Source organism: Electrophorus electricus, chromosome 14 (assembly GCF_041902795.1).
Source record: "Electrophorus electricus isolate QZ-2024a chromosome 14, ASM4190279v1, whole genome shotgun sequence".
Taxonomy (NCBI): domain Eukaryota; kingdom Metazoa; phylum Chordata; class Actinopteri; order Gymnotiformes; family Gymnotidae; genus Electrophorus; species Electrophorus electricus.
This window is the reverse complement of record NC_137510.1, coordinates 1,075,001-1,085,000: the sequence shown is the minus strand read 5'-3', so window position 1 is coordinate 1,085,000 and position 10,000 is coordinate 1,075,001. Positions and strand designations below refer to the sequence as shown.

At 48.6% G+C, this 10,000-nt stretch overlaps 1 protein-coding gene across 4 annotated transcripts in view; it reads left to right on the top strand.

Annotated features, from left to right (window-relative positions):
* The window catches only part of dpp6a (dipeptidyl-peptidase 6a), a 228,880-nt gene that overhangs the window by 138,962 nt on the left and 79,918 nt on the right, over window positions 1-10,000 (top strand). The gene's annotated exons all lie outside the window — the stretch shown is intronic.

Sequence of the window (10,000 nt, the reverse complement as noted above, 5' to 3'; positions counted from 1 at the left end):
CTGGGTCGGGCCGGCGTGCTGGAGTGCACAGCAGAGGAAGAGCAAAGGATAGATTATTTATTGCCATGGGAGGAAAGTGGGTGCCATTGACATGCTGGTCTCAGTTGGGCGCACATCGCTGCTCTTTCTAAGGGTCTTTCCGCAGGTCTCTCCAACATGGTGATGTGATGAAATGGATTGAAATAAACTTTTTAATCTCTGCACTGATTTGTCTTTTTGGTGTTCCTGTGACGCATCAGTTCTCTGATATGTTAGACGTCTCCTTTTAAAGCAAACAAAAGCACAGAGCCTTTAAAGAAATCTACAATTCATAAGGTAATGGCAGTACACAGTGAAAATAACAGCCTGTGCGCACTACGACCCTCGTCTCAGTCTGTGCTCACGCTCACGGCCCTCGTCTCAGTCTGTGCTCCTGCTCACGGCCCTTGTCTCAGTCTGTGCTCCCGCTCACGGCCCTCGTCTCAGTCTGTGCTCCCGCTCACGGCCCTCGTCTCAGCGTGGGCTCCCGCTCATGGCCCTCGTCTCGGTCTGTGCTCCTGCTCACGGCCCTCTTCCCAGTGTGTGCTCCCGCTCACGGCCCTCGTCTCGGTCTGTGCTCCCGCTCACAGCCCTCGTCTCAGCGTGTGCTCCTGCTCACGGCCCTCTTCCCAGTGTGTGCTCCCGCTCACGGCCCTCGTCTCGGTCTGTGCTCCCGCTCACAGCCCTCGTCTCAGCGTGTGCTCCTGCTCACGGCCCTCGTCTCAGCGTGTGCTCCCGCTCACGGTCCTCGTCTCGGTCTGTGCTCCCGCTCACAGCCCTCGTCTCAGCTTGTGCTCCCACTCACGGCCCTCGTCTCAGCGTGTGCTCCCGCTCACGGCCCACTTCTTGGTCTGTGCTCCCGCTCACGGCCCTCGTCTCAGCGTGTGCTCCCGCTCACGGCCCTCGTCTCAGTGTGTGTGGAGGTGGTGCAGCCCAGCGCAGTGCCAATATGTTCAGATGTCAGTGCCACGAAAAAGTTCTAACACTACAGTAATTTGAATATATAATCCTGTATACAGAAAACTGTACAGTGGTTACACCAACATAGAGTATCTTAACCATAGAGAGAATCCAGTAAATGGTAAAGAAACTGGCTGGCTGTGTTGTCATGACACCTAACTCCTGGGTAAAGAGAGGGTGGAAAATCAATATCTGTCTGACCTTAAGAGCTGTGATTTAAATTTCTGTGATCGTAGAAAATTAAATCATCAGCTTGTCCTGAAAGCTCCTTAATAAATCGTGGAGCATGTGACCTCTGTGAAATGCAGATCTGAGTCTTAGCAAATTATTATTCAGTTATTTCAGGGAGGGGAGAAGGAACAGAAGAGAAAGGTGGACATGAGAGACGAGAATGAGTCAGTATTTGAGTATTAACAGCTCAGCCTGCCATCCCAAGGCAGAGAACTATGACACAGCCACCTCAGACGAGCCGCCGCTGGGATCTGCGCTGAGAGTGTGTGGCTGTTACGCCCAGTTCATCGGTCCCCGTGTTCCAGCGCAGATACGCACCCTGGGTGGACCCGGAACAGGATGACGGTGTCATGGTTGGCAAAGCAACTGTTTGGGTTCTGTGTCTTGATTGGTTGGTTTGTGGTACGCCACTTAAAAAGTGGAAATGGAGCTCAGAGGTGGTGCTGCCAACAGGAACCATTAAAGAAACTCACCACATTAATTAGCTGCAAGAATTCTCCATCTATCCGCCTTCCTCTGACTCTCTCGCTCTCTTGTTCGTCTCTCTGTCTGTCTATCTTTGTCTTTCTATCTCTCCCTCTTCTGCATCCATCACTCATCTGTCTCTCTGTCTGATCGTTCGTGGAAGAGAGATGTCAAAACGTTTATCGCACTTTTGATCGACTCAAACCCCTCTACGTGCTAAGATGCGATGATTGCTCTCATAACTTGATGGATGAGGACGGTATATCTCTCACACTTTCATTTGGAACCTATAACCCAGCCAGAATTGTGTGTATATTGTGTACCTGAACAACAGATATCTTTTTACCTTCAGGGTAGACAGTTTGTTTACTTATCCATTCTTTCTTTCATTCATCCATCTGTTTATTCATTTGTTGATTTCAGAGAAGTATGGATTCACACCATATGATCAGTTTGTATTCCAGACAACATCTTGGTGTCTGTCTTCACACGTGCGCACACACACACACACACACACACACACACACACACACACACACACACACAGTCTTTACCCTGAGGCCAGCAGACTAGCAGGGTTCAATCACATGTTGACAACCTCAGTGTTGTGAGACTGTGTGGCTGGGTACATTTGTGAGTGTCTGGGTGAGACTGTGTGTCTGGGTGAGACTGTGTATGGCTGTGTCTGGGTGAGACTGTGTGTCTGGGTGAGACTGTGTATGGCTGTGTGTCTGGGTGAGACTGTGTATGGCTGTGTGTCTGGGTGAGACTGTGTATGGCTGTGTGGATGGGTGAGACTGTGTGTCAGTGTTTAGTATTGACATTTTAGTTTCTATTTTTATTTAGTTTGTTTATTGCAGTTGTTTCAGTTCAAGAGTGTGTAAATAGTAACCAATTTTAGTTTTTAATATATTATGCAAGCTGTAATGACAAAGGTATCTGACAAGGTTATGATAGGTTATGGAAAAAGATAAGATTTCATTATTGATCTGCATTGGGGAAATTCAGATACAGAATAAATAGTTAAAGGCAGAATTACAATAAGATAAAGTACAAATATAAACTATGGGGAAAGTACTATACTATGGACAATTGCCCGAATGCCCCATTCACTAGTGATATGCATTCACTAGTGATATGGAGCATAAAGAAAGTGACAATGTGAAAAAATGTTTGATGAATAAAATAAAACTCAAAAATGGAGTTTCCTTCAAGCGAGGTTTTTCCTCTTAGCATGGCTAAATTAGCACAACATCCACCTACACTCAACTCTTACTACTGCACTGGAGGCTCTGCATGGGCCCACACAGCTGGTGCGAGTCGCTACGGTTATGCCCACTGAGTTGTAGAAAGACAGCGTTAGCATTTAGCATGAATGCCACGGAAACATAAAAACAACTAAAAGAAATGAAAGAACCATTATGGAACATTTCAGAGCATCCTGTCTTTTTAGAGACCAGCAAAAGCTAAAGAAAAGAGAGGACTGTGTTTGCTAGCAAGACAAACCTGATTCAGACAGCTAGACAGATAACCTTGTAGATTTGGAAGCTAAACATAGAAAGAAAAACATTAAAAATCTCGATAACCACAAGAATTGATATTTTATGTTATATTTAAAGGTATTGTGCAGAGAAGAGGTTGTTTACCTGCACAAATATAGCTATAATATCACTTGAACTGGTTTATGCAAGATACGTCAAGGGAGACGCACGTCAGCTGACTACGCTCGAGAGTTCTGTGCAGTCGCCGCCAGCAGTGGTTGGAGTGAAACTGCATTGCAAACCACGTTTCGTTGAGGACTCTCTCCGGAGCTCCAGACGGAACTCGCGTGCCGAGAGGAGTCAACTACACTGTCCACACTGATCCAACTCACTATTACCGTGGATAACCTTCGACGGACACATCAGCCCTTACAACGTGCACCTCGCCCCCGTGCTTTCTTTCTGGAGAACTCCAACTGCGAATCCAGTGAAATCCCAGAGCTGATGCAAGTGGGTTGCTCATGCCTCAACCCACAGGAATGTGCCAGACGATTCGCCAGTGGGTTGTGCCTGTACTGTGGCGCTAACGGTCACTTCCGTGACTACTGCCCGGTCCGCCCCTGTCGAGAGAACTAGAGGACTTCTACATTCGACATACACATAAGAACGTCTTCTCTACTGTATATTAATCATCAGCTTACACTCCCTGTAGTCTCTATGGCCGACAGTAACAGTGTTTCCCTCTCTGCCTTGGTGGGTTCCGGTGCAGCAGGGAATTTTTTGGATGTTGGGTTAGCTACATGACTATGAATCCCTAGACTCGCCTTAGATCTCCCGCTACGTGTTAATTCCCTTAATGGCCAACCTATAGGTGAGGTTGAAGTCCAACACAAAATTGTCTCGGTCACACTCGGTCAAGGACTGGCTTGAGCGACTAACCTCCCACCTTATCGACCTTGTGACTGTGGAACTCCTTCCTGGGGCTCCCCTACCCTGAAGATGTAAGCCTTACCCTCGTTCCCGGCCAGAGGAGGCAGCTGTGGAGGCATACGTCACCGAGGCACTACAACGTGGTGTCATTCGGCCCTCCACTTCTCCAGTCACTGCTGGATTCTTCTATGTGGAGAAGAAAGGAGGAGGTTTAAGGCCATGCATCAATTACCGGGCTCTTAACCAGGTGACAGTAAAGTTTTCCGTCTGCTATATTAAATGACTGCTAGGAACAACCACCTTCAGGAAACTGGACTTGCGTAGCACTTACAACCACATACGCATACGTGAGGGTGACGAGTGGACAACAGCCTTCGTCACAATGCGAGGCCACTATGAGTACCTAGTAATGCCGTATGGGTTATCTAATAGTCCCTCAGTTTTCCAAGCTTTTATGGATGAAATATTTTGAGATATGATAGGCAAGTTCCTTATAATGTACATAGGCAACATCCTCGTGTTTTCCCATCCGAAGTGAAGCATGTGGATCATGTAACGGCCGTCCTGATGTCTCCGACAGCATCGCCTGTATGGCAAGGCCGAGAAGTGTGAGTTCCACAGGAACTGCCTCACTTTTCTAGGGTGTACCCTCAAACCAGGAGTCCTCTCCATGGACCCTGATAAGGTGACTGCAATCCAAAATTGGCCTAAACCCACCACCGTCAAGGAGCTGCAACGATTCTTGGGTTTTGCCAACTTCTACAGAAGGTTCGTTTGTGGGTTTGGCGACATAGCTGCTCGCGTTTCGGACCTCCTCAAGAAACAAGGCAGACAGCAGCTTCAGTGGATCAGGCTTTCCTAACTTTAAAGGGGGCCTTTGTTTCGGCACCCTTTCTCTGTCAGCCCGACCCTTCTCTTCCCTTCGTTGTGGAAGTGGATACTGAAGTAGGAGTGGGAGCAGTCCTGTCACAAAGACAAGGCACCCTACCTCGACTGTATCCTTGTGCTTTCTTCTCCCAGAAACTACAACCTGTCGAGAGGAATTATGATGTAGGAAACCGGGAACTTCTCGCGGTCAAGCTTGCCCTAGAGCAATGGAGACACTGGTTAGAAGGCGCTGAACACCCCTTCTTAGAATACATGGACCATCAAAACCTAGACTCAACCCAAAACAAGCTAGGTGGTTGTTGTCTTCTCCTGGTTTATCTTCACAGTGTCTTACTGACCCAGTTCCAAGAATCAAAAGACAGATGCCTTGTCAAGCATCTATGACAAGGGAGGACAAACCCAACTACAGAGAACATCCTACCTTATAGCTGCTTCCCAGCTCCCATACAGTGGGGCTTCCAAGACGACCTGGAGAATGCTCTGAAGGATGACCCTAGCCCAGAGGAATGACCCCCAGAAAAACAATACGATCCAGCTTCCCTCAGAGGAAAATTACTAGAATGGGCTCATACGACCTTATGTAACGGACATCCTGGTATCATTCGCACCATGTGCATGTTGTCCCATAAATTATGGTGGCCCTCCCGTCCTCACGATATGCGTGATTAGGTAATGTTTTATGTAGTCTGTGTCCAGTCTCGCACGCCTTGTGCTCTCCCTGCTGGAAGGTTACAGCCTCTGCCTGTTCCACATTGCCCCTGGACCCACATCACAACAGACTTCATCACAGACTTGCCTGCCTCTGACGGAAACATGGTCATAATGGTGGTGGTGGGAAGGTTTTCAAAAATGTCGCCTCATTCCTTTTCCTCAATTACCTACAGCCTTGGAAACAGCAGAAGCCAAGTTCTCTTTTGTGTTTTGCATATTTAGTCTACCAGAAGAGATTGTGGTTCCCAGTTTACATCACAAATCTGGAGGCAGTTTTGTAAGAAGTTGGCCATAACTATGAATCTCTCCTCTGGTCACCATCCCCAGTCCAACGGGGAGGTTGAACGTGTAAATCAAGAGGTTGGAAGGTTCCTCCGCCTGTACTGTACCTCACAAACTGACTGGCATAAATTCCTCCCATGGCCGGAATATGCCCGCAGTTCACTCACGCACTCCCTTCCAATGTGTCGACGGTTATCAGCCAGCCCTCTTCCCATGAAATGACTCCCACACTGACATACAGGCTTTAGATCAGTGGTTTCAACAGCGCTCTCAAACATGGGAGGTCGCCCACGTCCACTTGCAGAGGGCTTTACGCACCCGACAAATGTTTGCTAATCGTCACCGTAACCCCAACCTACAACTACATCCTGGTCAGAGGGTCTGGGTCTCGACTGTCAACATGAGGCTCAGGCTACCCAGCAAGAAACTAAGCCCCCGGTACATCGGTCCATTCAAGGTGCTTTGACAGATCAACTCCATATCCTACAAGCTACAGCTTCCCCCCAGGTATAGAATCCCACCTTCCATGTGTCTCTGTTAAAACCTGTGCACCAGTCCTGTGTCTGCAGCCACGACCCCCATCAACCCTCCTGCCCCTGGAGATCGATGGAGAACCGGCCTATGCTGTCCATGCGTTGTTGGATTCCCGGAGACGTGATGGGACCCTTCAGTATCTCATCGACTGGGAGGGCTATGGACCTGAGGAACAATCATGGGTTCCCCGGGCTGATGTCCTGGACCGCTCTTTGCTTGCGGACTTCCACACTGCAGACAGCTGGCAAGTCCAGCTGCCTTTAATCTAAGCTTGTTTCACTGACGCTCTGTCCGACCGAGGGAACCTATTCCAGTGTGAAAGTGACATCAGTGCATGCCCTCTGGGGTACATAGCCGCATGTCCATCTCTTGTGCATTGTAGTTTCTGTCATAAGGAATCCACTTCTGTAAAGCCATCATAAATGCCATAACCAAAATACCAAAACTAAAGGGATTTTTTCCTACGTAATTCTATTTCATTTTCATTTGTATTGTAGTGAACATTAAAGTACATTTCATATTTTTTTTTAATATTGTTGATTTTATTTTTATTTCAGTCAACAAGGACATTTTTTCCCTGCTTATTTTCGTGATAGTTAACAATGGTTAACGTTAACGATAATCAATCAAATGTATTTATATGGTGCTTTTTACAACAGGTGTTGTCATAAAGCAGCTGTACAAATGTCAGAGTCCAAGCCCCCAGTGAACAAGCCAAGAGCGACAGTGGCAAGGAAAAACGTACCTAGAGCACGAGGAAGAAACCTGGAGAGGAACCGGGACTCAGAGGGGGGGCCATCCTCCTGTGGAAGACAACGGTCACCACAATAATAACAATTTTAAGAGAAAAATTAATAATATTAAAATAAAATTAAGCAGTTAATGTCCAGAATAATAACCCTGGTGTCATGGTACAGCTGTGGAAGGCAGCTGCGCTCTCTGCCCCGGGGTACCCAGGCCGTCTTACCCAACACAGCCCTGCCCTCAACCAGAAGCCTCCACAGTGGCATACACACCGCTAGCTCACTCGTGCACCGCTCGCATGCCCAGAGTACAGAGCCGGTTACTGTCCCGTTACTGAGCTCCTCTGTCTGGCTCCTAATCTCCTCTCTCGATCTTAATCTGCTATCCGAACATTCCGGCAGAGGTAATAACGCACTCTGCTCCTGCAGCGGAAACCGCTGCGGCCCTCAAGGAACCAGAGAGAGCCGTTAAAAGCTGACAGACCTGTTTACAGATGAAAATCTCTGTTTCAGAAAAGATTTACATGGCGATCACACACATTGGCTGCCTCACTATATATTATCACTTTAGATTTTGTGCATTTTTTGTCTTTCCATCCATCGCTATCTCTCTGTTTCTCTTTCTTTCTCTGTGCCTTTGTCTCTGCCTCTCAATCCCCCCCATCTCCTGCTCTATCTCCACCATCTCCTGCTCTGTTTCCCCCCATCTCCTGCTCTATCTCCCCCCATCTCCTGCTCTATCTCCCCATCTCCTGCTCTATCTCCCCCCATCTCCTGCTCTATCTCCCCCATCTCTTGCTCTATCTCCCCCATCTCCTGCTCTATCTCCCCCATCTCCTGCTCTATCTCCCCCATCTCCTGCTCTATCTCCCCCATCACCTGCTCTATCTCCCCCATCACCTGCTCTATCTCCCCCCATCTCCTGCTCTATCTCCCCCCATCTCCTGCTCTATCTCCCCCCATCTCCTGCTCTATCTCCCCCCATCACCTGCTCTATCTCCCCCATCTCCTGCTCTATCTCCCCCCATCTCCTGCTCTATCTCCCCCCATCTCCTGCTCTATCTCCCCCCATCACCTGCTCTATCTCCCCCATCACCTGCTCTATCTCCCCCCATCTCCTGCTCTATCTCCCCCCATCTCCTGCTCTATCTCCCCCCATCTCCTGCTCTATCTCCCCCCATCACCTGCTCTATCTCCCCCATCTCCTGCTCTATCTCTCTCTGCTCCCCAGAATTGATTCCTCCCTTTAATTTGCGTTCTGCATTCACTGGCGTCAGCGCAGCCTTTTCTCCGCGCAATTCACCCAGATGACCTTAATCACCTGTTCATTAAGCCAGTACAGGGACCAGGCTAATTCACCTAATCATTATCATAATTACGCATCACGGAGAGTGATGGGAAGGCTATCCAGCATGCCCCAGGTCCCTCCGTGCAGGCGTCTGCACACACACACGCACACACACATGGGAGAATGTTCTAAGAGCTAAGGCCTGGCATGGCTGGGTAGGTGGGGTGTCTCTGGAGTGTGTATACAGTGTTAGGGACTAAGCCTGGGCTATCGATCACTAACAGTGCGTTTGCACGACCGTTGCTCACCTCATATCAGTTCGATACTCTTTGTGGTGGCGACAGATGCATCGTGGGTAATGAGTCTCATTTATGGATTGTCACATTCACACCAATCGAACTGAAAGGCCTGTCATGGGGGACATGGCGGCATCACATTCTACATTGTTACTGTGGTGCTCTGCTCCAGTTCCAGTAGTGACTGGTGACATTGGACTCGCTGGGATGTAACAGGCTTGTTTAAACTCATCTCCAACTGCGGCACTGTGGATGTTGAGAAAAGCCTCATTTTGCAGGAGTTTGCCATGCAGAAACGCAGATTAATCGCAATGCCACCACAGGCCTTTTAAAGCTCTCCAGAATGTGAGGAGTGTGCAGGCGGCCCAAAACATGGTGCAAACCAATTTTGCTTCTGCGTTTTGCTTGGACGTTCCACAGTTCACACAGCTCACACGTAGCTGGTCCTCGACAGTGCAGTCGCTGTTGCGTTACTTCCATAATTTTGCCAAAATGCTTTTTTTAGCAACCAAAAGGTAAAAGAGGTAGCACTTCTGATGAGCACCGAGAGGAGAAGTCCACCTCCCTGCCAAGGCGTGAGGGAGGAAGCCTGGACCTGCTGAAAATACGACCCCCAATTGCGCCACACGCTTGGCCGACTCACAAAGCTACTTTGAAGAAGAGACTCTGAAGGCTTTTGCCGGATCTTCAATACCAGATAAATGACTTTAATGCTACGTTTAACTTCCAACCAAACGGTATAAAATTGCATGTTTTTGAGTTGAATGCCGTGGCATATTTTTGGGTGAGGTCTGAAAGTCTCCCAGACCATTCCAACCTCCAGCCTGCCAGCTGCAACCCTCCACACATCTCAACAGCATTTTCAGATTTACACGAGCATGATGGGAAGTAGCGTTGGGAAGTCGGGGGAACGCTGGCCCGTGAGCTTGCTCCTTCCTTCATTCTCCCTTTTTGCGCTCTCTCCTTCCTTAGCTGCGGTGATGAGTTTTGGGGCGTAGCCGCGGTGAGGTTTGCTTTGAGCGCGGTCTGTCTAGTTTAACCGGGAGAACAGCAGCAGTGATGCACACGCAGTGTGGCGACAACAGCCATTAAAATGCCATCTACCGTTACAACCCAGCCTTTCACAGACCCCTAGAAACCCTAACACTTCCTGTCTCTGGGGAAAACATTGTT